This window comes from Cloeon dipterum, chromosome 1, assembly GCF_949628265.1.
Source record: "Cloeon dipterum chromosome 1, ieCloDipt1.1, whole genome shotgun sequence".
In the NCBI taxonomy this organism is placed as follows: domain Eukaryota; kingdom Metazoa; phylum Arthropoda; class Insecta; order Ephemeroptera; family Baetidae; genus Cloeon; species Cloeon dipterum.
Window position 1 is genome coordinate 35,953,493 of NC_088786.1, and position 27,821 is coordinate 35,981,313.

The window sequence follows — 27,821 nt, forward strand, 5'->3', positions numbered from 1 at the left end:
GGTAAAAAACGACGATCGACCAAATCTCGACTTCTAATCATCCGAATTTCAAAAACCGCGTACCGTTGGACTCGTCTTAACGTCCTCAACTGCACTAAAGGGGTATGAGACCCACCAACCCCCAACCCCCTTTTTTAACCCCCTCATTTACGTGAAATTTAGCATTTTTCGTCCATTTCAACAACTTAGATCGACTTTGACGAGTAATTTTCTTCTTAAAACCAATTCAGTTACTTAGTTCACCTCAAGACGAGTCAAACGGCACGTATTTTTTGTAATTAGGACCACCACGACCCGAGATTCAGGTGCACAAAGTCTTTTATCTAAATAGATTAAAAAAAAACTAAATATTTCCATGGCTGCTGTTTAATTTTTTTTTAATTTGGCTCGTGTAAAATCACGATTTGTTTCACAATTTAGGGAATTTCCCTCAAAATTCGCACACCATTGGACAGATGAAGCAAAAAATCATTGACAAACCGTTTGATTTTCTGGGAAATTTGGAAAAATCGGAAATTTAACTGCTCCTTAGTCCTGATTTCATTGTTGCTAAATTTCCCAAACTGCAGTCAACAATGCATCATGTTCTTAATTGTGAAATTGATTTCGATTTTCAACGATCCTAATTCCTTATTGAAACTTTGCATTTATATAAAATTAGAAACCAAGCAGACTAAAACGCTTTAAAGTTGGGGAAGGGACTGATCGAGGAGGCGCGAAATAGATTGGCACAGAGTTTTTCGAGGCGCGCGCGCGGCCTTGGTTTTTTCACAGGCCAAGCACCCCAGAGCAGACGGAAGTATATACATATATAAAATAAAATAAAATCTAACTCGGCGCGGCGTCATCGTCGCGCGGCGCTGCACGATTCTTTTTCTCCACTCGCGCTCGCTCTCTTTTTTCGTCTGGCAGCTCAACCTTCACTGTGCTGACTCGTCAATTTTTTTTAGCCATTATGTGGCAGCGGCAAGCGTCCTGTTATTGATGGTGGTCAGTGTCAGAGAGAGCAATTGTGTTCCGCGCTCTCGCTGATCGAGGAGGATGGCGCGGCGAAAAATTGCTGACTCCTTTTCTGCGGGGCGTGCGAGTGCAGTTTGCTGAAAAACGACCGCCGTCCGCGCGCGCAAATGGCCGGAGTGTGCGCGCCTAGCTCTTAATGAAATTACCGCCCACTAGTTCGAAATTGGATTTTGTAATGACGCAAATAACACGGTGGAATTTCAAAGTGATTAATCAAACGCGAAGGTTTCCGTGCGAATAGCTAATAATTTAAATACTTATCCTGTTGCCTGCAAATGAATTAGACGTCTAGACGGCGAGCAAGGCAACCGCAACTTTTTGCCGCGTGAGAAGAAAGAAAAAAAGAAAGAGATCCAAATCGCATTAAGCATTTCGCCACCTCGACTTTTCTAGTTGAATTTTGCAGCTTGATTGACGGATGGTTCCACTCTTTGAATTCCGCGGGCTGACCGTGTGACAAATTTATTTTCAATTCTCTTTGTACACGAGTCATGAGAGAGAGATTGGGCCTTTCTGATAAACAGGCGGCGAGTTCGCTTGCCAGAGCCTGGCACCGATTCAAACAACGGCCTTTAATTTATTTTACACATCATAAACTGTATTACATTATATATGCAGATTACACAGAACGCTTTTTGCTGTGCATAATCTGTCCCCGCGCGTGTTGCTTTGTGTGCATTTTTATTCGCGCAGCATATATACATACATCTGCGATTCGTGCATGCCACTTTGCAAATTTTCCGCATTAAATTTAATTAAGCCATTATTCATATAGACGAGTGAATGCGAGAATTGCGGTTTATTTAATACACGTAATTGCAGAGACCGGTTGTTGGTTAAATTGTGTTTCTCGCGCAGATTTAATCAAGTCCGTCTGATCGATTTATGCCTCGGCTGCCGGTCAAGCGTGAAGTAAAGAAAGAAAGAAGCAGGAACTTTTACTGTCGCAGACAATTTCAATTTTTCAAGCTTGAAATGCGCGCCGTCGTATCTCTCTGCACGCGCGCGGCGAGCGAGAAAAATCTCGACCAGTTACGCTCTCATTGACTCGGGCAATAAATATCCAGCATGATTTGCATTTGGAACAAACCGCTCTGGCACCAGCAAATGATAAATTAGGTGCTCGCTGCAATTTAAAGGCTTCTTGCAGCCAACCATTGTATGAAAATAATTTATATCCATTGTTAATTCAGCGGGCGATAAATTTTTCTGCGGTGAGCTCTGCAGACAGCCTGATTCAGATTTGAGAGAGCGGGGTGAGCGCCAAGCGCGCCGACGACCCGCCGACAACGCGAGAAACGAGGCGGACGAGAGAAGGAAGGGGCCGCAAATGTATGCACCCCGCTCAACACGCCGCCAGTTGCTGTAGTTGCAAAGATGTTAGTTTAACTAGGTGGGGGTTGCACCCTCTCTGATTGAAACGTCAATTAAGCGTGAATCCTTGAATTGTGCAGAAATCATATTGGGATAAAAAAATTAATGGTTAACACCTCGTCATCGTTTTGATCGAAATGAAATTATCCAAGTTGAGCCAGTGCTTGAAAAATTCAAAGGGAATGATTTAAATACTGTCTTTGACGAAGTTTCTGAGCACACCAATCGATTCTTGAGGGTCGAATTAGGTAAAGTGGATGTTTTTTCCGACCAAAAAGTCCAGCGCGACGTGCGAACTTTTTTTCCCGCCAAAACAATATGAATGCGAGAACTGCGCATGCGTCAGATCTGGCTGAATCTAACAAAGAAGCCATTATTTATCTCTCTGCAAGTGCTCAAACCAGCTCTGACGCATGCGCAGTTCTCGCATTCATATTGTTTTGGCGGGAAAAAAATTCGCACGTCATCGCGCTGGACTTTTTGGTCGGAAAAATATCCAATTTACCTAATTTGACCCTCAAGAATCGATTGGTGTGCTTAGAAACTTCGTCAAAAACGGTCTATAAGTGGAAATCACTTCCGCCTTTTTGAAATGTAAAGCAGTCAACTCACAACACACTTGTGTTTTAGTTTATAACATGATCAAAAACCTAAAATTATTCGAATGCAACAGTTTTAACGATTTGGCAGTAATTTTTATTGCTATTCTAGGTGGAAAGAGCGACTGTGAAAAATGTTAGCTGAGGTAAAATTATCTGGATGCGTTGAAATGTGAAAATCACACACTCATACAGCAGCTGTGCAAACAGTTTATTAAAATATTTTTTCAAAGTTAACGTTCAGTAGCGTGGAATTAAACTTCTCTGGCTACTATTTTTTCATATCAGTTTATGAACCTTAACAAAGATGGTCTTCCTTCACAATGGCACTTCGCATTATCATGAATGTATACAAAAAAACTGGCTATTTCTTGCGTGCAGGCAGCCATTTTAATTGCAACTAACTAATGAACTAACCAGCTCGCCGTATGCAATTTGCGCGAGCGCATTATTACGTCTCTCTGCCACCTCTCTGCAAGTGAGGTACGTTTTCCTAAATCAAGTAATTTTCGCCCGGCGTGCAAAACCTGTTATAAATATCGCGCGCACACATGCAGAGCGTTGTCATAAATTCCGCGACTCACGTTATTTAACCGTATATGTACGAGAGTGCTGAGATTATAATCGAAAATATGATGTTCTCAGCGCAATCAAGAAAGTGCAATTCATCATCTGATTATTGTGTTCTCTGAAAGGAAAGATAATTATGCATAATGACTCGGGGTTAATACGTTACACGGTGGAGGTGCAACTCGTTCTGTCCGTCCGATGCTTATCGGAGTGCATGCGACTTTAAACACACTCCCCTCCAGCACACGGCGAACGATATATGCTAAACGCGGATCAAAAGGAAGGATTCAGCAACTAGTGGAGGAAGATTCCTCGCTCGCTTTTTTGCCTGCTTTCACGTGAAAACATTTTTGCGACATCCTCTCTTTCGCAAACTCTTCTCGAAAATCCTCAAATGAAAAGCAAAACTTCGCAATCGCCGTCTGCATGCCGTCTCTCTCGCTTTTGCAGCACTGAATATTCATAGTGTTTGCCGAAGAAAGCTGCAGGCAAATATAATATATTTCATTTCGCATTAGAAGAAAACAAGTCAGCACACTCGTATACAACTGCCGGCGGACGGAACTCTGATAAATTACGACATAAAGTGTGTTTGTTTGTGAGTTTAGTGTGTTTAGCGCAGTTTTTCCGCGCGCGCGTCACAACTTAAGCATAGCGCTGAAAAGTTTGAGCCGTATTTTACTGCACTTTAAAATGCAAATAAAAAGCTAGCTCGCACTTTTATGTGTATGTATGCGATCCAGAGTGCAATAACGCCTAATGCACAATAATATTCGCTCGGCTGTCCGTCGCGTGGTGCGCGGCGCGGTGCGGCCGAGGCACAGCCGGCAACTGAGTTCTTGAAAGATGTCATTGCTCCTCCGAGTCCTCTCCGCCCATGAGCACACAGCACTCACTTACTTAAAAATAAAAGCGCATAAAAAGACAGACAAGGATATCATGTCACACAGACTTTTCGTCCTGCATAGAAATTGCCAATTTAAATGCGGGCTGACTGCAGCGCTTGGGACAATTTCAACCGCCGCGCGCACACACACACTCACTCCATTCGCTTTATGTGCATAATCAGACGCAGAGCTATAAATTTCGAGCTGCTGCACCGTCCCAGGCGGCGCGTTCCAACCTACCCTTGCCTCTCTCTCTCGATCGTGTGTGTGTTCGCTCGCTCTCCGGCTCGCTCGGCTAATTGACAAGTTGCAAATGACAAATCGGCTCCGGCGTGCCATCACAGAATTAGTTTTAATCATCATTAAGCCCGGCTGAACATGAAAGCTCACGCTGACGAGACGAGTGCAGTTGATTTTGCGTGCGTTGTCCGTAATTCGCTTCTGATTGGTTTTAATTAACAAAACAAATTTTAATTTGCACGGTAAACATTTCGCCATGGATTTGCGATTTCGCCGCCGCAGGAAACTGATGCAAACGCAACTAATCAAGTTGAATTATTCACTGCCTTGTTTTGGTTCTTTGTGACGCGCTAATTGCGTTTTGATAAAGCAAACTTTATACTTTATCTGTTGCTGCGCGTGTTTGTTTTAATTAAAAAGCACTCCTTGTTTTTGCTCTGACAGAATGGGATCATCTGCGTCAAAAATTTCCACAAACAATGGGTATAGTTTTATAAATATTTTACTAAAATGTAATTTTAAGATCATTAGAAAATGGGATTTTTTAAAGAAAAATAATTATTTATCTCTGTTTTAGCGGAAAGCAGTCCGAGCTTATTAAAGACCGTCTTTGACGTAGTTTCTGAGCGCAAAAATCGATTCTTGAGGGTCGAATTAGTTAAAGTGGATATTTTTTCCGATCAAAAGGTCCAGCGCGACGTGCGAACGTTTTTTCCCGCCAAAACCATATGAAGTGCGCATGCGTCAGAGCTGGCTGGATCTGACAAAGAAGTCATTCGTACAGGTGGTCTCTCTGCAAGTGCTCAAACCAGCTCTGACGCATGCGCAGTTCTCACAATCATATTGTTTTGGCGGGAAAAAAGGTTCGCACGTCTCGTTCGACATTTTGGCCGGAAAAAATATCCACTTTACCTAATTCGACCTTAAGAATCGATTGGTGTGCTCAGAATCTTCGTCCAAGACGATCTGTAAAAATTTTGGGAGGTGTGTCATTTGGCAAAGGCTTCCAATTTTGGTCGGCTCCATCAGTTTTCATTTAAATTTAGAATTCGAGCCGCGCGAGCAATATTAGCGGCACTAATAGCCCGTACCCTAAATCTGTTGTCAAGTCGCATTCGAGTCGATGCGTGTGCGGCCGAAGTGATCGCACTTGTTGCCAAAACGGCTGCGGCGACGGCCAAGGAATTTCGCAAGCGCGCGGCCCACAAATATACTCTTCGGCCCCGATCCGAACGCACGAATTCCTGCGGCCTCTGGTCGTTACACTCTCGGCGCGAAATCGACACAGCATATAGGGCTGACGTCAGCCGCGGCCAAGGAGAGGCGAGATTCTGCAAATAGCGCCATCAACCGAGGAGCAGGCTGCATACACACACACACACCGCACACCTCCTTGCGGAAGGTCAAGGCCCGGAAACGTGATCGGCCATGTTGGCCTTGCTGCAGTGCAGACTCCTCCTCAACCTTGAGTTTCTGCGAGGGAGCCGTGCCGCCGCCGTACCGCCGCTGCTGCTCAACTCGAATAGGATTAGGACGATTATCTGACAGCCCGCCGTGTGTTGCTGGAACGAAAGAAGTAAAAAAAAAATAAAAAAAATGAGACCGCCGCCGATCATCTTCACGCTGGCTGCGCCCGCTAATATTTTATTTCTACATGATCGTTGCTGAGCAAGCGAAGCCGCACAAGAAGACTAATCGTGATCGCTACCAGCCCCCAGAACGCCGCGTGCATTAAACGACGAGCTACTCTGGCTTCACGAGAGGGTTTTGCCGATAAAGCTTATCGAAAGTGGCGAATCCTCTTTTTTCCGAGCGTCTTTTGCAGCCGTCTGACGTGGGCGCACCGACACAAATCTCTGCCTGGCTCTTAAGGAAAAAATGGGGTGAATTATCGTCAAATTATTTGCCCACCATTATTAAGAGTTAAATTTTCCTCTTCAGCAAAAAAAGATCAATGGACAAATTTAAATTTCTGATATTGCTGTTGTCCTGCATGTTCTCATGCCAAAACTCAAATAAATATTAATTTTTAATTCCTCGTAATTTACTCTAATTTAATTTGTGCTCGTGAAAATTCTCGTGCTGGTCAGAAATAAAAAAAATTACAGCGAGATTTATGTTTACCGAGAGTTATTAAACGTGAACTTGCGATAAAATTCGTTGCAGAGCAAACATTTTATTTTTGAGCCGAAATAAAACTACAGCAGTTTCCACTTGCAAAGCAGTTAATCACCTGCGCGGCCCAAAGCGAATTCCCGGCTCCACATGAGAAACAGCCATAAAAGTTTCAACGGTCGATTTCAGTTGTGATTTACGTTCCCTTTTAGCGGGGTACGTGATCTTTGCACCGACGAGGCCAAATTTTAATAAGACATCTCGTGCCGTCAGCAAATGATCCTCAAAGCGAACCAATAAGCGGTTTAAATCGTGCTTGAGAGTACGCGCGCTGGTTTTGTTTTTCGAGCAGTGCGGCTAATAACCATTTACAATTTGATACAAAAGAATGGCGATGAGCGACCCACGCAAAAACACAAACACACTCGAGTCGCTGCTTCAATATTGCCTCATTAAACGACTTGAAAGGAAGGTGAATGCGTTTTCATTTACGCGCGCTCGCTCAGACAACAGCTCCTGCGGAAAGGAGAGCCAACAGAAGCTTTTTTATATATATCGACGTCGCTCTCTTTTGTGCGAAGAGCGAGAGAGGAATTGCTTTAGCTGCCAATACCAGTGCCTCACACAGTTGCACGCTTCATTTGGCCAGTTCTTCGCTCTTGCGGTTTTGAATTTCCTAATTACGCGTGTCTGTCGCTAATTTCAAACCTGTTCCGCTCACTCAAATTCCAAAAGTATATGAATTTAAAAAAATTAAATAAATCCTATGACGACTTAGGTCGTTCCAAAAATCCTTTTGTATTAATTTTTTTTAATATATGACGAGATGATTTTTAAATAATATATTTATATTCCAATTGGGCGGTGGTTTTGCAGTCGACTATTCACAAAGAAGCGCTTGCAATAGTCTGGGCGATCAAGTGACTCGATTTAAATTTTTGCTCTTTGTTCTTTCGTAACAATTTTTTATTGTTTTCATTGCAGGGCTCCTCCCTACAAACTAAAAAAATTAAAATTAATTACTCTTCTGAGTTAGTAATTTCCACCGGGGTCCGGGTTGCGATTTGTGTTGGTTACCGCCGGTCAGAAGTCAATGTGGCGTCAAATTAATGGATGCCAATCAGGAGACGGTCCAACGGCCAATCAGAAGCGTCGAAAAAGAGGTGTGCCGACCTAATGATTTCATTCCCGGGTATTTTGTTACATTTCCATTAGCCTGATGTGACATCTAACAGTCGATTCGATGGTATATACTATAAAGAAATAACAACAGCCAATTTAATTTTACGTTTTTAATTTTCCCGCCGTGCTCTACCAGACGCCATAACGGCCTCCGGTGTTAATTTCGTCAAAAACCAATAAATGCAGGTTGTTTAAGCCATAAAAACGCACCGGGAAGGGAAGTAAATGCGGGGAAGGGTAAGAAAAGGTGAAACCTCATCCTCTTACACCATTAAAATAACCTGAACTAAAGGGTAAAGAATAACATTCCCTGAATCCCTTCTCATAGGCCCAAAAGCAAATTGTATACACGCCTTGCTTCTGACTTTATGGCTTTCTAGCTAATCCTATATAAATCAAACCTCTTCTGTGATCATAGCTTTACAGCAAGGGGAAATAATTTTTGTAGCATAAAGAAAGACATTAGTCATTAATTTTCAATAACCGTGTGCGCTGGTGACGCGGTGCTGAGCTGGAGACGAGATTTAGCGCGGCTGAAATTGAATAAAACGAGTCTCCTTGTCCCCGCTTATAGGCTGAATAAATAAACTGGCTCTCATAATATGCAGCGCGATATTATTATTATTACGAGTCGTATATATGCAGACGGCCCACGCGATAAAATTCATAAACGAAGAGAGCGAATGTGAGAGATTATGCATGTGTATGTGTATTTTCCACGCACCACCCCACGCGGGCCGACACGCCCAGGGCCGACACCGCGGCCGACCTGGCCGAGATCTGCCATCAAGATGGCAACAATAATTATCTAAGGCTGCGATCAGCGATATAGCTCTTTGAATGCACGTTCGAACATGCATGCTCATTTGCCGCCAACCGGTCCCTCCTTGCTTGCTTGCTTGCTTATTGTGGCGAACTTTTATGTCCGACAACCAACACACAGAGAGACGCGCGAGAGCGAATGGCTTTATTTAGTGCCGGCGAATCGAACATAGTGCTATAGTCCTAATTGGGCCTCCCCGCAATCTGTGAAACTGAAACTGCATCACCTCGCGTATAAAAGGAGAGATTTATTGCGCGGCTTAGCATCACATTTTCAAGAGGAAATTAAATCCTAAAGAAATTAATGGTGTGACCAATTGTGAGCTGTTAATAACTGCCGTGGTTGTGCTACAAAATAATTTAATTCGATATCACTTTATCATGAGACACATTTTCACGCTTGTCACATTTTTCTTAATTGGAAATTCTAGGGCCTAAAATGTTTTTCTGGTTTTCAACTGATCAGCAATGAAACTTATATTCGCACTATGAAATTAAAATCTCTGTATTTTTACATTCTCTATTTCCATTTAATCGTGAAAGAATTTAGTCTCGTTAAATCTAATAGGCGGTATTTGAAACACCGGGCTCACGCGACGCGCAGATATGGCGTCTAGTAGAGTGCGACGGGTAAATTACAAACGGAAAATGAAATTTATCATGAAAATAGCTTCAGCACAATGAATATTTTTGTTGTCATTACTTTACTAACAGCTGATTATCCCGGAAATTGGTGAATCGACCGTTAGAGGGCACATCAGGCTAATAGAAATGTAACAAAAATACGCGGGAATGAAATTATTCGGTCGACACGCCTCTTTTTCGACGCTTCTGATTGGCCGCTGGACTGTCTCATGATTGGCCTCCATTATTTCGACGCCATATTGACTTTTCTGACAGGCGGGAAACCAACACAGATCGCAACCCGGACCCTTTTGAATTGCAATTAAATTACAAAGAAAATATTAAAAACTTTTGTCGCAGGCTAAAGACCAACTAACTCAAACCAACACTTCCTTGACGACGAGTACGTGTAAAAGAAACTAGTTCCGCAGTTTAAAAGTCTTGTCAATTTGTTATAATATCTGCAAAGAAACTGTTGAACAATTTCATGAAACACACACGTCCTCGTTGTGCGGAATTGTGTTAAGCTAACTAAGCAGTGGTGTGATGAGAATACATGCACACACGCCAACTCACGTTTGAGGTTAATCCGCTGTGCCCGGACCAACACCTCTCATTGTGTAAAAGCAGCGCAGAGATAATTTTCTCCGGGGATGTAAGCACGTTGCTCGAATCGAATCTCTCGGCAAGGAGCAGCGCCTGCTGATGCTGCTGCCGTGCGTTTTCCATCTTTATTATGTGCGCGAGCAACGCGCTAATTTGCCGGGCTGCTGTTTTTTGCGCTTATTGTCCTGCCATAAATATGTCTCGCATTATTGGGTACCTTATTTTAATGATAGGTGTAACACACATTTAATTACACCTCCCGCTTTGATTTACACGTGCAATTTATTTAATAAGACCACGCAACACGCGCTGCAATTATGCATATGCACAGCTGACTGAGCTCAGCATGTGGGTTTTTAAAATTCATTGATGGCCGTCGGTCCGAGCCGATTTTCGCTCCGGCCCACGCGGTATTTTTATTAAATATGTAATGGCTTTGAACATCTCACGGTGTATTAATATATTTCCTGGTCAGCCAGAGCAGACGTATCCGGAAGCAGACAATTCTTGTTACTGGTTTGCTGATTTCCTGATGTAATTACACCTGGAAAATCTTGTTTTATTATTCGCATTACTCTTCTGCGGGAGTGTTGATAAATGTACACTTTGTCCTTGAAGTGTCGAAAATTTCAGCCAGCAAAATTCTGCACATCTTTGTGTTGTAACAAAAAAGGGGACACATAAAAAACCTATCAAACCTAATCCTTTCCGTGATTGAGATTTTTACTGTTTTTAAACAAAATTTTCTAGGATTTTTTGTAAAATTGTCAAAATTGAACAAATAAATTCCGTAATTTTCAAAGAAGATTTAAACAAAAAATGCTTTGATAAAATAATTTTTTGTTGAGCAGATTTTAAATAGGTTTTTTATAAAAGGGCATTCACAATAAGAAAGTTCTGTAAAGATGTATTAAAAAATCCAAACTAATGAATTTTAGTAGCCTTGTAAGATAAAAAAGCGTTCAAATCAAACTGTAAAAAGGGAAATCGTACAACTAACCCTTGGATATTTTTTTAGTTTAGTTGGAAAAATGAATGCCTCGAAATTTTTATATTTTAGAAAGTACTTTTGTTTAGTTGGTGAATTTGGGCCAACTTTCCTAAAGAAAATGTCAAAAATGTGAAAATTGTTTTTCATAAATGTTCAATTTTATCAGAAAAACTTAGAAAAAAATATGTCTCGATAAATAAATAAATAAAAAACACCTAAAACCTTTTAATAATCAGTGTCACTATTTTCAGAAAAAATAAATCGTCTAAAATTATTTACATTTAAATGCTAATATATATTTTAAACTCGAAACGCAGTAAAAACATTCTTTCAGGTGCTACGCAGAATAAGAAACGAGTGCAATTTCACACATCTTTTGTGCAAAGTTGAGTCACGCACACGCACCGACTGACAAATCCATAATATCGAATCCCATATTTACTCCTCTGATGCATGTCAAACAAATTTATGTGCGCATTTCTCAAGCCTGGCTTGCTGACCGGACAGATAGAGTCAGTATATTTTTGATCCATCCGCATCCGCGCGCATATGGTGATCTCATCAAAGAGTTCGTCCACACACACACTCACACACATCAACAATGGCGTCATGCGTGTGTGCAAAAAAGGCGGCGTTTTGTGCATGCGGCCAGATATATAATAATGTGCGCGGCGCGGGTGCAAATAAATATTAGTAATTATTAATTCATAATGCGTGCCATCACACATGAACAAACAAGACGGCCATTTGGAAGCTGTTACGCAGGACGTTCGAGTTGGGCAACAACTCTTTTGCCACATGCATTTTATTGCACTCGCTCGCTGTTATTCATAAATCAGTAGCCGCGCAGAGACAGAGAGAGTGATGCTTATTATTCGCGTTTTGGCACCACATGGCTCCAATTATTGCAGATTCTCGCCCCCAGTGCTTTTTAGCCCGCAGCTGCTGATGCGTGTGCAGCACTTATTCGTATATAATTTTGTGCGCGGATATTGATTTAAATTACGCTGCAACTCTTTTCGTTTCGGTGTCCGCGCGCTGCAGGCGGCGATTCGGAATATAGTTTATATTATATGTATGTGAACGTTGCTTTCGCATGGCCAATTATGTAAATGATTCATGCGCAAAATGCTGCCAGTTAACACGGTAATTACATGAAAACAAAATTATATTGCAAGCGGTGAAAGTGAAATTGCCGCATTCGAACATTGCACCAATTATTAATTATTACTTTTGAGCACTGGCAGTGAAAACTCTAGAACTTTTCGAGAAAACATAAAATTCAAATCTATGTATTGAAATTTAGAAAATATGTTAAAGTTGTTTTGCAGAAAAATTGATTATTTTGTTTTGTAGATATTCACTTCAAAACTCGTAAAAATTGGAATTTTTCACAATTTTGCTACTTTTGCAACTCCAAATCTCTAGTTTTAACCATCAGAATTGTAAAAATTATACATCGTTGGACTCGTCTTGACCTCCCTTGACCAGTTGAAGGGTTTAGGGGTACCTAGGGTTACGTTCCCCCACCAATAATTTGCTATACTTCAACCCCCTTGAACAAAGTTAAACATTTTAATTAGCTTTTGATTTAAGTATTAATTTTGCATTTAATTTAAAAATAGTTTTGGTTCAGTTTTGAGAGAAGGGACGGGGTGGTAATTGAGAAGGAGTTTAGGATAATTCAATAGTATTTTTAATCCTAGAGGAAGCACGCTAAAATATTTTTTTATCGAAATTGTAGCAACGGGGTTGAAAGGGGATGGGGGTAATCACCCCCAAAATACTGTAGCTGGTTAGGGAAGATCGAGACGAGTCTAACGGTGGTTAGTTTTTGCAATTCTGATGGTTAGAACCTGAGATTTTGGAGTTTGAAATGGTGACAAAACACTAAAATCAATCAATTTCTTGACTTTTTCCAATTTTGCACACTCGAAATCTCGGGTTCTAACCATCAAAATTGCAAATATTACCCAAAGTTGGACTCTTCTCCACCTGCCCTGAACAGCTGAAGGGTTTAGGGGTGCTTAACTTCCACCCCTAAGTGGCTATACTTCAAATAAACCCTCGAAAAAGTAAAAATTTTATAACTCAAAATTTGTATTTCTTTTTTAAAAAATATTTGTCTGTTTTACTTTTAAAAGAAGGGATTTGTTGGTAGTTAAGAAGGAGTTTTGGGTAATTTAAAGTATTTTTAAGCCCAGAGAAAGCATGCTAAAATATATTTTTTATTTAATTTTACCGATGGGGTTGAAAGGGCATGAGGGTAATCATATCTATTCAGTATTTTCCCATAGCATTTTGTATTAAAATTATTCAAACATTTTGTTTCTAAAATTTTATAATCATTTGTGGCATTTTTGTGGTAGCCTTCATGTTTATTCTAATTTTTTAAATCTTGAAACTGCAAATTTTCGCTCTCGTTAAAAATTGCACAGAAATGAAGCGCAGTCGGTGAGTCAAAATATTAGCATAATTGATCTTTCAACAGTGTGGTTAAACTTTAACGATTTTGCCTGGAATAAAAAGGCGGCAGAACGTGGCGGGCAATTAATGCACACACGTGTGAAACAGAAATAGAGCGACATTGCCGCCGACGTTCGTGCCGTGCGCGCGGTGACAAACATAAATAACGCGCGCGGGCTGCGCGGCGCGGAATAAATCGCGCTGCTGGAGCAAAGTTTGCCGACGAATGCGTCACTTTTATATGCGCTGGCTCGCGGTTTCAAAAACAATTTCACACGTTCAGCGGGTTGTAATTTAATCCAGAGTTTGCACAGCAGCAGCAGCAGCAGCAGCAGGCTCCTCGCTTTTCGAGCGACCGACCGACCAACCAACACACACGCCGGCCGCGGCCGCCGGTAATAGATTATTTGTCTTGTCAGCATCAGTGCGCCGAGTGCGCGCGATTTATACTTTTCCGCAACAAATTTATTACGTGCTGAATAAAAAAGATTCCATGAAATATTACGTGCTGCATGCACCACTCGGCGAATCTACATCTCAGGGTAATAACTCAGTTAAAAGACGTCCCTTCTGCTTCTGGATACCATCAAGGTTGCGCGCACATATTAAAAGCACCTCGCACTTCTCCGCTCTTTTCTTATATACGCTGCCAGCCGCCAGCTCCTTCGCGCCGAGGCGTTTATCGCACTGATCCTTTTTCCCTTAAATTGCCATAAATTTCCGCCATGAAATATCAGCTTCTGCCTCGGCGCTCTTCCCATTCTCCACTCTGCTTCGCATGCACACCAAAAGCCGCGAGAATAAGAAGAAGCAGCAGCAGCAACCAGATTCGACCGAGCTTTAATAAAATTTTGAAAGGGTGCACAACGTGTGATGTGAAATCTTGCATGCGAATACGTAATTTTGTCTCGAGAGCGGATGGAGCGGCTTTTCCGCGTCACAGGTTGAACTGACAGGTTTTGCTAAATCGGGCAAAATATTGAAACATCCCATCGCACTATAATATTTCATTTTTTTATTTTAATTTAGCTTCGACGGTCAGGAGGTGAAAATTTAATAAATTGTTCCTAAGAATCAATTTTAGCACTGATTTGGATTGCAATTCTGGCCAATAAGCCTCGTCAGCAAAACTGGCTGGAAAGTGATTTTTTTATTGATCTAGAGGGTCACTGGAAGGGTAAATCCGAGCCAATTTCATGAAAAGCCGCGGCAGGGAGCATCTAGAAAATACTTTCCAAGTCACTCCAATAATGCAATAAAATTCCAACCATAATCTGATTTAATGATGAGTTGGATCTCAAATAAAAATAGAAAAAAACACGTCCCTGTTAAAATTTATAAATGAAGGCTCTAAATTTTAAATACACCCCTTAGCGAGTAGGCACATGGCACCACTGAATTTAATGCAAAGGGTGGCAAATTAAAAAATCAGGTCCCACCGAGATTTGAACTCGGATCGCTGGATTCAGAGTCCAGAGTGCTAACCATTACACCATGGAACCGATACATTTGCATCGAAGAGAAAGCCTGTTTCTTCGAGGCTGCCAAGTCACTTTCCAGGAATGTGTAGGGATTAATAGCCGGCTGAAACTGCTCTCTGCTCTCTCGCCAAATTGCGGGCTTTGTTCTGTTCAGTTTGTTCGCTGACGCGACGACGCGAGGATAAAAATAGTCATTGTCTCTTTTAATCGGCGATACTTCTGGTAAAGCGAAGATTAGATTATTCTTAATTTAACAATACACTTGACCTTGAAGCCGATTTCATTTACAACGTACATGATAATAAAAAAATTGTATCATATTAAGTGTCGTTGAGAGGGAAAAATTACCTTTGACTTTATTTAAAGTAGAGCTTTACAGGCAAACAATTAAGAACATTATTTTATAATTATGTTTATCTCTACAATGTGCAATAAAAATGAAATTAAGGACCAAAGAAATGTTAAATTTTAGATTTCGCCAAATTTCTTGAATTATTAAACGGGGTTTCAATTATTTTTTCGCTTGATTTCAATTCCTCTCGTCGCGATCTATACAATGATGTGCGAATTATGAGATAAATTTCTCTTCTGGTGAAATAAGTCGTGATTTCCAATAAGGAGACAGTGACTCTAGCTCAGGGAAACTTTTATAGCTCTTTTCCGATTTTTAGTGAGTGTATTTAAGGCAATGGTGGCAGATATTTTTCCGAGTTTTCACTTAAAATTCCTCTTTAAAGTTTTTTTAACTTTTTGGTTCTTTTTACTTTTTTTATCTTGAATCCTGACCTGAAGTAAACAGCGATAATTCAGACCCTACGAGAAAAATCACGTGATTAACTTGTGTTATTTGAAACTAGTGTAAATTCTTGTATCAATCACGTGATTTTGGACAGGGTACGCCAATTTTGCAATTCGCAATTTTTCAATTAGCAAAAATGCACCACTGTTTTTTTGCGCAAACAAACAGCTGGAAAACCCACTAGTTTTGGGAGGTTTCCTAATTTTTCTGAATTTTTCCTCGAAAAGTTCGCATTTCACGCCAAAAATGTCTGAAATTTTGGAAAATTACCATTTCGTATTTTGGTAACACCAGTCATTTTTACAAATTTTTAAAAATCCTTAATTTTGATCATCCATCATGAGAATGTTTTTAAATTAAAATGCATATGTTTCGGGAAAATGTGCAAAATTGCAAAAAAACGCGAGTGGTTAGTTATTTTTCCCGGAAATTGCGGGTTTTTGCGAACTCTAATTGTGGAACGATCAAGTTACGAGTTGACACGGGTTTGGAACGAGTGAAAACTATGCTTAAATTTTTCGTTTAATATATTTATTTGCAGAAAGTTAAATAGGAATTTTATGAAACAATTACAAATCTTTATTATAATTTTTGCAATAGTTTCTCTTAGATACTCTTCATTAAACTAGATTAGATTATCAGAGTTTTAAAACTTGAGCAGGGTCTCTGACTTTCTTAACTGAACTATCAAGAATTGGCATCGTGATTCATCTGCTTGCACCAAGCCAAGCTGAAGACTCGCTTATATAATTCACCCCTTCAATTGTGGTTCTTAGAATTAGAGGCAGGAAAAATAATTTCCGAGAAGAGTCTGCGGTGATCAACCACAAGATAAACAAATCGAGCCTTTCCAATTAAAATGAAATCAGGAAAGCGTTTCCTGCGATTGCGAGACGAAACTACACTATTCGCTTTAGGCAGACGTCAAGACAAAAGAGATGCTCAAGCAGAGATGGATTGAGCTGGCGGCCTTGCTTTTGCTGCTTGGCCGGCCAACAAAATTTTTGTTGCACTATCACTTCGCGGTGGCGGCGGCGGCGGAAAAAATGGCCGACGCATGCGCCGCGGCGCGGTCCAAACCTTAACCTACGCCAAACTCAATTTGATATTACAAGGTCACGCGAGTGTCGGTGCGCGGCGCGGCGCAGCCGGGTTCACGGTCCTTTTTTTAAAGTGCAATCATCATTCTCATGGCCAGCCGAGTGAACGAGCTCGTCGCCAGCGCGCGGCAACGCACGCGAAAATATAGTTGGCGTATATTAATTTTTGGTCATGGAACGCGAGGCTCAAATCGCCGTGCTCTTTTATTACGCTATATATGCGCGTTCAGACACCCATACCATACGCGCGGCACCATTATCTGCAGCGCATTATCATTTTCGCCGTGTATACTCAATTACCGTGTTTACCAACCAACGAGCTAGCGAGCGGTTATATAATTTTTTAGCCGGCCAGACACATCACATCATTTTAGATTTTATACCGCACACTCTCTTTTGTATCAAATTACCCGTTTTTCGCTCGGAAATTTTCAGCACGATGACGACGAGCGAGTCGTTTGCTTTTGATAGGCATTTCCACTCGGAGTGAGTAGCGTGCCGTGCAGAGCAGACGACGACCCACGACGACGACGACGGCAACTCTTTTGGTTGCATGCTTTTTTGAGTTTAATAGCGCAGAGATGGGGTGCTCGAGATAAGCCAGCCAGAGTCAGATGGCTCGCTAAAATAACACACGCTGCACCGCTTTGTAATATGATTATTATACTGCGCGCACGGCAAAAAAAACGCGGTCTGATTATGCGAATGGCCGATTGGAATCGAAAAGAAAAAGAGAGAGACCGCTCCCCACGCCACACTGCATCCAAAGATAAGCCCTCTCCGCAATGCTTTTCCAATCCAGCTGCTTTCTTTCAGAATAATCGACTTTTTTCTCTCTTATTCTAACGAAAGTTACGCAAGTGGTCATTTAATTTGATTGGTCACAAATTTATCGCAAATGGAAGGTTAATATAAGTTGAAATTTTTGGCTAGGGACAAATTAAATAATTATTTTGTTATCGCAGTCACTGAAAAAAAGATATTGAATTATTTTTCGGGAGTGGTCCTGAATAAGAGATTCAAGATGTATCATTATATTAAAATCTAGCAGTTTTTTTTTGAGCTTGGAATACACCAGTTGTATGAGCCCTCAGAGTTCAAAGCCGCCAACAGATGGCGCCACCGTATAATTTCGTAATAAATTTAATTTTAAGGCTTTTTCGCTGCGGTTTCAGACTCAATCCTGATGTCACTGTGCATTCTTCACTTAATATGCTTTCTTTTGACGTGCTGGGAACCAAAATCAGTCCAGCCATTCGCTGTAGAAACGTTGGAAAATATTTTATATTTCAAAAAAATAGTTTTTCACGATTCTACGGTGATTGGCTGAACTGATTTTAATTTTTAGCACGTCAAAAGAAATCATATTAAGTGGAGAACGCATAGTAGCAGGATTGAGCCTGAAATTGCAGCGGAAGTGCCTTAAAATTAAATTTATTACTAAAGCATACGGTGGCGCCATCTGTTGGCGGCTTCGAATACTAAGAGCTTATATGCAACTGTTAAATTCGGTTTAATTGAAATGAAAAGCAGCTTAGACACGTTTAGATTCAAAAACTGAGATTGGAAAATTGCGAAGATGGTTGAAGTGCAGATTGAAATAAAATGTTGGAAAATAAAATGATGCTTGAGGCAATTGGTCATTTTTACAAATTAAACAGAAAAACTGAGTCAACCGCGTTTCTTGAGATGAGTTTTACGCAAAAAAGACTCCTTCAGAATTTAATCTTCAATCTTCAAAGAATTCAGGGGACACTTTTTTAATTTAATTTAAATTTCGAGTCTTCATCTTGAATCATCTCGTTTATAAAAAAGATGCGAAGAAAAATTGCGCTCACTTGAAAGCAGCGTCTTGAGCACAGCACTTCTCACAAAAGGCGGAGGGAGCCGCATTAAATGCCCTCGCTGTTGTATTATATTCTTCAAGAGGACAAAAAGAGCTGTTCATGAAAAAAATCAATATATGAGAGAAATGAAACGATAAAATGATTGCAGGCAATTTTCTTGTTTATTCTTTCCTTTATTTAATAACAAGAAAATATTGAAAGGAGAACTCAAAAACGGTCAAATACAATAAAAATCCCTCAGCGCACAGATTCACAATCGATGCTTGTTAAGTAAATTGAATTTTCATCCTGTCAATGAATGCCGCGCGTGAACAAAGGCGGCAATAAATTAATATCGACGAGCAAAAAAAATATTCAGTTTTTATATGGGAAAAGAATCGAGTTGGCGATGCTGACGATAGTGTTTTTTGTTTTTCTCTTTTCACATATTAGAAAATTCACAATTTTTAACATAAATTAAAAATTAAAGTGTTAAACGCAAAAAACGTGAATACTTCTGGAACTGAAAAATAAATCATTTAATCAAAAACTAGAAATTAGCTCAATTAGACAAATTTTTAATAAAGAATCAGACAATTTTAACGACGTGGCTTCGTCTACTATTTCCTATACAATTGTTAAAACAACACAAATTGAACCTGATTAAGAGAACAATTAAGTTGCTTCATTTTTTGCGAGTGTAACTTTTTCGCTAACGAGCATCATTAAATAAATCATCTTTCTCTCGTGCCTGCGTACACCTCGCGGGACGCGGCGGCGTCTGCAGCAGTGTGTGTTCCTCCTTGCCGCTCTCACTCAATTTTGCCTTGTAGTCGTAAGCTATTTTTAAGATAAATTGCCGTGTGCTCGCACAGACTACAGCACGGGTATAAATTTTTCCGTAAACACTGCATGTTTTAGACAATTTTTGTTGCACTCGTGCGCGCGCGCTTCCCGCTGCCTGCATTTATTTTCATATTTTTTATGCATGCACATCCGCAATTTTCCATATGTATGATAATCTTGAAATAAATTGCCTCGGGCGCCATAAATTATTTGGTGCGCGACAACCATATTTAACCTACATTGCCATAAATTCCCTGCGTGGACAAAAAATGTGCCGGCACGTTTATATGCAGCTTAAGCTTTATGGCCGCGCCATTCACTTTATTAGGACGGCCCTCGGTGCCGTCTGCAAATAACACACACAGTCTATGCGCGACGACGACGACGACTTATGCCACTTCCTTATCTCGAGAGAGCACATTTTTAGCCGAAAAATATAATACGTCGCTTGCTCTTTCGAGTGAATGCATAAATATATACATAAAATAATGCACCACCGCGGGGTACGCCGCCGTAAAGCATACATAGTGTGTCGTTAATATTTAATGTAAGTAAAATCTTTTTGCAAGCGCGTAAATCTCTGCTTGTAGCACAAAGTTAGTATCGTACATAATTTGCCTGGCTTTATACGTATAAGAGTTTTTTGACATTTCCCATTGAGCATAAATAATTTATTAGCCGCAAGTCCAAACTCTCTCGGCTGCAGTTGTAAAAGCCCGGCAACGCAGCGTTTAAATACATTTGCATATTGTGCTTGAAACTTTAAATAAAAATATTTTATACCCATCGTCGAGCGTATGCATAATATTTGTGCGTCGAATACAGAAAAGCGTCGAGGCAGTTTGTGTATAAAATGCAAGCATCTCGTAAAATGCTGGTGTTAATGGTACAAGATACTTTCAGCTGTCCGTTTTTATTTTAGACGCCGCCGCCGCCGCCGACGAGCCGAGCTATCATTATTTCGTGACTATAAATTTCATATATAAAATAATAAAATGGCTTGTGGCGTTGCTCGCGCTTTTTATGCGTGTCTCTCTCTCTCTCTTTTTATTTGTGACAAAAAAAACGTTCTCGGCCGACCTGTCGGCGCGTTTGCACTGTCGGTGACGTCCCGTGCTTTGCGGCAGGTCAGTTTGCAAACACTCTGCGTGTCAACGCCACACTGCGCCGCATAAACCACCGCGCCAATCAATGCAGCGCAGCTCTCGACACAATATAATATGTGTATATGCACGTGAACGCCGAGCGCACTCACACACTCACACACACCCGTCTAACATTTGTGCGGCGTGCGAAATTCGCTTCCAGTGTTTCCCTCCCGCCGCAGCACGTCGTGTCACTTACAATGCCGTGAAAAATGACGCAGCCAGAGGAAAATGGGAAAACAGTTCAAAGCTGTGGGAAGCCGCGTTTGATAAACAGAGTAGGCGAGGCAGAGTTTCACAAAGTCAAAAAAGGACAAATTCGATTTATCTATAGAAAGATTTATGCTCTCACTTCAAGGGTTTGCCAATTTTGCAATGGGAAAAATGCACCAATGGTTTTTTGCGCGAAAAACAGCAGGAAAAACCACCAGTTTTGGGTTTTTCCGCATATTTTAGAATTTATAACCTCGAAAAAGTCACATTTCGTTACAAAAATTGTCAGAAATTTTGGAAAAATACGATGAAGAGTTAAAATTTTCGGTCTCTTGGTGAAATCAATGATTTTTTGGACTCCTTTTTGGTCATCATTCGTGAGAAGTTTTTATCTTCAGTAATAAAGGCACGTGTCTCGGAAAAATGCGCGAAATTGCAGAAAAACCCGCAAATAAAACATTTTTTGTGCAATGCAGTTGGGTTTTCCGGCAAATGCGGGTTTTTGCGAACTTCAGGAACTAATCCCAAAATCGTTGACAAATTTAACTCAATTTTTTCCATTTAATTTATTTATGCGATTTATTTTTAAATTTAATGTTATGCTCAATCCACTTATTGGTCCGGAAAATTTGAATATATTTAAGGTAAAGATACAAATAGATAGCCTGAATTACTCTTTTAAATTGATTATGTAAGGTGTTTTTATTTATTCAAATGTGAACCGGTCAGCAATTGACTTTTGAGCCGAGGATAAAAATAAAAAGCGCGCTGCCCGCACGAGAAGACTGTCAAGCGGCACAGTTTCAATCCCTTATTGCAAGGCGCAAATCTCTTATTTAAAGTTACAGCTCACTCCAGCTTTTTTGATTCCAGCAAGCATTTTCCTCATGTGTGGTCAGTTGATGCAGCTTCCTCAAGTTCTCAGGAAGTTCTAGAATTATGACTGCAAAAATACAGATGAAAATCGCTCGCAAACACAGAGGAAGCTGAAAAAATAAATAAATATCAGTGCAACAAATTTCATGGCGATGATCCCTTTTCTATCGGGAAATTGTTTATCCACCACTTGAAAATTGCGTCACCCTTGCGCGCGCGTGCATTCTATCCGCTGCGAAAACAAACAGACACACATTAATCTAATGCAAAATGTTGGTGGAGTGAAAAGTGCATTTTCCCAGAACGGTAGGCAGAGCGTGCTTCGGCGTGCAGAATCAATCGCGTGGCAAAATATTTGTGTTTTATCTCATAAGTTCTTCTGCAAGCAGACCGGCGTAATTAAAACAAACAGCGACCGACTTTGTCGGCGGCAACGGCGCTTGCATAGAGCAGCACAGCACGTTGTTGTGCACCTCGGGGTGCGCTCGCGGCAAAGGGAACAACTTTGCAGCTTATCGCAGGCGCACCTACCTACCTAGCTAGCTCTTTTGAGAAACACACACGACAAAAACACGCCGCTCCTGAGACACCAGGCGCGCTGAGGAAATTATTGTTGGAAAAACACACACGGCCGGGTGCACAGTTCCTCTCTCGCTCGCTCGCTCGCTCATAAGAGTACATATGTGAATACATACATGTGAGCCCACGTATGTTATATCAAGTGCGAGAGTGAGTGAGTGAGTGAAGTGCAGCCCGCCCTGCAAAGGTTTTTGACCCAAACTGCATCATAATGTGTATAATTCTGGCTGGCGGCGCCGGCGAACATTACTCCAGCGCGCGCGCTTAACTGCTGCTGAGCCGCGAATGAGAGCGCGTGTGTTTGCAGCAGTATGTGCTGGCGCGTCGGTGTTTTGCGAATGCGGCGCCAGGGCTTAATTTAATCTCGGTTTTTGCCCCTAATGAATGTGCTCAATTAGCCTTTATTTATTCCCGGGTGAATAGCGGGAAGAGTGCGGAGAGACTATGGAATACCAGCGTCTTCCGTTCAGCATCCGCCAACGTGCGCGTTTTACTTGTCTCTGATCTGAATGGGAGACCGGACTTGCAGCCCAAATAGAAAGCAATAAAAAATAAATCCAATAAATAAATAAATAAAATTTGATTTTTTAAATGTGTGTTTCAGCGGGGTCCAGATGTGCGATAAAATTGGTTCGCACTGCGCAGATCCAAGATGGCGTCTGAATGTGGTAAGCAAAAAGCTCTCTTTGGATTGCCGTACGAGTGTCAAGAGTTTGTTTTTACGGTCCAAAAGACACAATTAGTGAAGAGTAATGCAAATTATGTCACAATTTTGACGAAAAGTCGGTTCTTCTTCACGTGACCGTTTTTTCGCGCCAAACTCTACCGGACGCCATATCTGCGCGTCGCACGAATCTGGCCCCCGATGATGTATTTTTACTGTCCACTTCTCTAACATGAAAATTTGTTTTATGTTTCCACAGAAATTTTTCTCGTTCATGCTAAATGGTTATTTAACAAAAATCCCCCATTTTTAGACCAGATATTTCCGAGAGTTACTTTAACAAACAAATTTATTCAATATAATTTGATGATTGAAACATCTAATTGATTTATATCCGACGGATATTTAAAATGGCAACCAAAGTCCCTCGACTCTACGATCAGTTATTTTGGGGAACAATTTTTAATGTGTTTTTACGCACTTCCCGGCTTGTCTTTTTGCTTAAATAATTTTTTCCCCATCCTCCCCGTCGCTGCCTGTGATTCCGCTCTCTCTAACAGATAATTCCTAATTATCGAGCACTTCCGAGCGTGGAAATCAACGTCAAGCGCAAGAAATTTCCTTCAGAATCTCAATTTCAAAGCACGGCGTTGGCGGCGCAATATTAAGGCATTTTAATTAGTCCGAGCAGGCACAAACTGAAGGCGTTTCGCAAGAGCGACGCGCAATCACTCTATGTATATCTGTTGGTAAAGAAAAAGCGCATGCACCCAGTGCGCGATGCACCGTTATTTGCAGTTTATTTAATAAAACAGCGTGCAATATGGCCCGATTTGAAATTTCATTAGTCTCTTGCCCCTCGGGGCAATCTTTCTCAAGCCTGCCGCTGATTATACTCGCGGATTTATCTGCCAGCGTCTGATTTGCATGTTAAGCATGGCGCACGGCGCAGCTGCACTGCTTTTTGCGCTGCTTTTTCAAAACTTATTATCGCAGACTTAGTGGAAAATTAGCAGCGCGAAAAATGAGCACGCCAGCATTTTTCCGTCTGCCGGGTTGCATACATGGCGTACACACGTCTTGCGCTGGCTGTATCTAATTTTCCAGTGCCCTAAACACGACGCTGTTCACGTACCAGCAGCTGAATTAGTCGGCTCTCGGCTTTATTAAAGCAAGCAGCGCGTTCTCCGTTCTGGATGTGTCTGTTTCAGGGACGCACTCTGAAAATAGCAGCTCCAGGGCCAATTTGCAACAACGGCGCGCGCGTTTCATGCATACATGCATATTAAATCTTGCCGCGATCGCGCGCCAACACAAAAGCTAGCTGTGTGTGTGTGTGTGTGCTCGTTCATCTCGAGGAAAAATTATGCATATATATTTTCGCTAATTAATTTTGCGCTTTGCAACTGCATCCGGGCATGTGGAACGCTTTTGCAATTAATACTCCATTGGGAGAAGCTTGCAAAATCAGTCTGTTCGCAGTAAAAATGCGGTCGGTGTTGTAAAATCTAGGAAAACAATATTCACTGCCTTTGTTGGCTAATACTTCATTAAAGTTCTGCTGAGAGGCACGTTTAAAAGCCATAATTTAGGGGTGAGTGCGATGCGGTAAACTATAAAGAAACTTTTATTCAGCAGGGTAGCGTCATTCCCTCTCTCCCCTCTAATTTTACAGTTTTAACGTTTTAACTGGAATAACGGAATAGTTTGAGCAATTTATTTTTTAAAGACCGTCTTTGACGAAGTTTCTGAGCACACCAATCGATTCTTGAGGGTTGAATCAGGTAAAGTGGATGTTTTTTCCAACCAAAATGTCGAAAGAGACGTGCGAACCTTTTTTCCCGCCAAAACAATATGAATGCGAGCAGTGCGCATGCGTCGGAGATGGTTTGAGCACTTGCAGAGAGAATGACTTCTTTGACAGGTCCAGCCAGCTCTGACGCATGCGCAGCTCTCACATTCATATTGTTTTGGCGGGAAAAAAGGTTCGCACGTCTCTTTCGACATTTTGGTTGGAAAAAACATCCACTTTACCTAATTCGACCCTCAAGAATCGATTGGTGTGCTCAGAAACTTCGTCAAGGACGGTCTTTAAATATCACGTTTTATTTATTTCTTTGCCTGAAGTTTCCTCCTCCGGAGAGGTCGTTGCTCTTCAGCCTCGAGCCCATATCAAAATCACACGCCAAGTTCACTTGAGGCGGGATGAAATATTGAAATAGCAATAATGCAAACGACGGACTCGGCCCTTGGGGTGAGGTCGATATGCTGTGTTGCCTTTATCAATTAATATAAACGTGGTGCAACACAGCGTCCGAACGGATTTATTTTAATGCTCGCTGTTGCAGCATGGCGTATACATCTGCGCGGCTGCATGGTTTGCCAACGACCGCCAAAAGTGCAATTTGAATGCTGATCAAGCAATTCCATTCTCTTATTAATCCCAAGTGCCGCCTGCACTCCAATTGTTGCGAAATGCAACACGCGTGTGTTTCACTTTTTGCGCCGCGTCCAGCTGTTTCCAGAGCGCACGGCGGATCATTTTTATCAGAATTTATCCCAGGCGATATGTCAGCTGATTTGCGCTTGCGAAATATTTTCAGAGCCGCTGCTGCTGCTGCTGCTGCTGGGAAATGAGAAAATTGTGTATGTGCGGAATTTTTTGCTATAGCTCTGGTTAAAAGCTTTATAGCAGCGTATTTGCAGCACAGACGCGAGTAATTACTTTTATAATCCGTGGATTGCAGAGCGGGTAAACAGAGCAGCGGCTCGCTGAGTGAGAGGGATTCGCCAAAATGCTAATTTCATTGTTTGTGCACTGAACTCGCGATAAATTACAATAATAAAACGGTAATTCATTCTATTTATTCAGCGGCGAAAAGAGATGCAAATGTATTGCGCGTCGAAAAATTGCGGATTTCACCACGTGGTGCGCGGCCGGCTTTGTTTTGACGTAATTCTGCTTAATAGTGCGCGCGCTTTGCATTAATTATTCCGCCGCAACTTTTGAGATGCGATTAAAAATTCCCAACTCCATACATAAGTGACGCTTTGCTCGACGAATTATTCATTTATTTATTCAAGCAACGCGAGCTCTGCTCTGCAGTTATGTGCTGCTGAATAGTTGGGAAGGTGCGTTTTTTCCTCGGCGCTGCACTGCTCCGCAGCTGCAGCAGCAGCAGCGCGTCTGAACTTTCATAAAGTCACATCATAAAGCGCCTGGCAAAATGTGAAAATAAATAAATAAATAGTAGCCGAGCATCGTAAAAAGCTGCTTTAGTATGATTTTGTTTAAGTTGTGTGAGAACCAAAGCACATTTTCAGTGTAAACAGAGACTTCTCATCAACAAGCCGCTGGAGCACAATTTTTTGCCATAAACGCTTCTCGCGTTTCCTAATCAAATTTGCTTTTGCTTGCTCAAGAGACTGCAAATAATAATAGAGAGCGCGGAGTCTTGCACTCCAACACAGTTGTTGCCTTGCAAAATTGCCAAGGATTGCACTCGAATAAATCGAGCGCGCGGCAGATAATCGCAGTTTAGTTGTGGAATAGGTGCTGCTTGTTTGCTCTCGACGACTTTAGTGCTACTTGTAAGTGGATGAGTTATGTACTCGAGTGCACAAATTAAAAGCAATGAATTTCGAATCCGGCCGGCTGCCGTGTGAGCGCGACTGCTACACTTTTTCCGTCGCTGTTTGGACAGCTGGTCCCGTCGGCTCTGACACAAATGTTGCAAACACCGCGTCGCATATACGCGAAAATACGATATTTTTCAGCGTTGCTAAACACAGAAACACGCTTCTCGGCGGGCGAGTGTTAAAATATGTATCACTTAACCGAGGGCGGCAGCAGGAATTTATTCCAACAACGTATACTCTGTGAAGTCGTCGAGATCAAACAGCCCAGCGGTATTTTATTCTTATCCGCGCTGGAATTTTCAACCGAAGCGCCATTAGCAAGAAAACTAAATAAATTTTCTTGACGGCTTTGCCGCTAATTTTCGTCTCTTGTAATTTTGCTTGAGGCCACTGAAGCTGTCGTCGCGCGAATTCCGATGCGCTGACTTATTCGTGATTTATCCTTTCTGTATGTGTCTAATACCCGTTTTTGAAAACTTCCTGCACTTTGCACCGTAAGCTTAACATCGTCATCGTGAAGTGCCTTGAAGCTTTGATGTCTTTTAGATTCAGGACCAATTTTATTGCGGATCAGCCCACATTCAAAAGAAATAACAAAATATATAATTTGGAAACAGAAACCGTCTCAATCAGCCTCTATTTTGGCAAAGATAGAAATTCAGAAAGTATCTCTTTTTTAAATATTTTACAAAAGTGCTCCAAACTCGAATTCTTTAGTTTCCTTTTACCTATTTGACACACAATTGCTGCATAAAAGTATAGAATATTTTAAGGGCTGTAAATTTTAGACGATTGGCTTTTTTTCTAAGATTCAAATCATTGTGGGACTGTCAAAAGAGCACGAATAATGCAATATTAAGGTATTTAATCAAACAACACTTAAAATCGTCTAAATAGTTAAGTTTGGCATGCAAAATTTTCCGAAAACATAATTTTCTCATGCCGTGAAAAATATTTATAGCAAAATTTTAACTCTAATGGGTAAGAAAACCGGTGAAATGACACACAACTTGATCATTTTGGGAATGTTTTCGCTATCTGACCCTCAGGGCCATGTCAGGATAAGAACCTGAGGGTCGGAATCAGCCTTTGATGGTTCAATATCGATTCTCACTGTGCGTTGAAGCAAACAGGACACGGAAAAATCGACTTTTTAA

General features: G+C 41.2%; 1 long non-coding RNA gene and 1 other non-coding gene across 2 annotated transcripts in view; one reads left to right on the forward strand and one right to left on the reverse strand.

Annotated features, from left to right (window-relative positions):
• LOC135947053 (uncharacterized) overlaps nucleotides 1-27,821 on the forward strand; it is a 145,858-nt gene that overhangs the window by 97,794 nt on the left and 20,243 nt on the right. The window contains exon 6 of the long non-coding RNA XR_010575578.1: nucleotides 22,966-23,029. This is a non-coding gene — a long non-coding RNA (uncharacterized LOC135947053). The remainder of the gene's footprint in view (nucleotides 1-22,965; nucleotides 23,030-27,821) is intronic.
• On the reverse strand, nucleotides 14,927-14,998 carry TRNAQ-CUG (transfer RNA glutamine (anticodon CUG)). The gene has a single exon. It is a non-coding gene; the product is annotated as a tRNA-Gln (tRNA).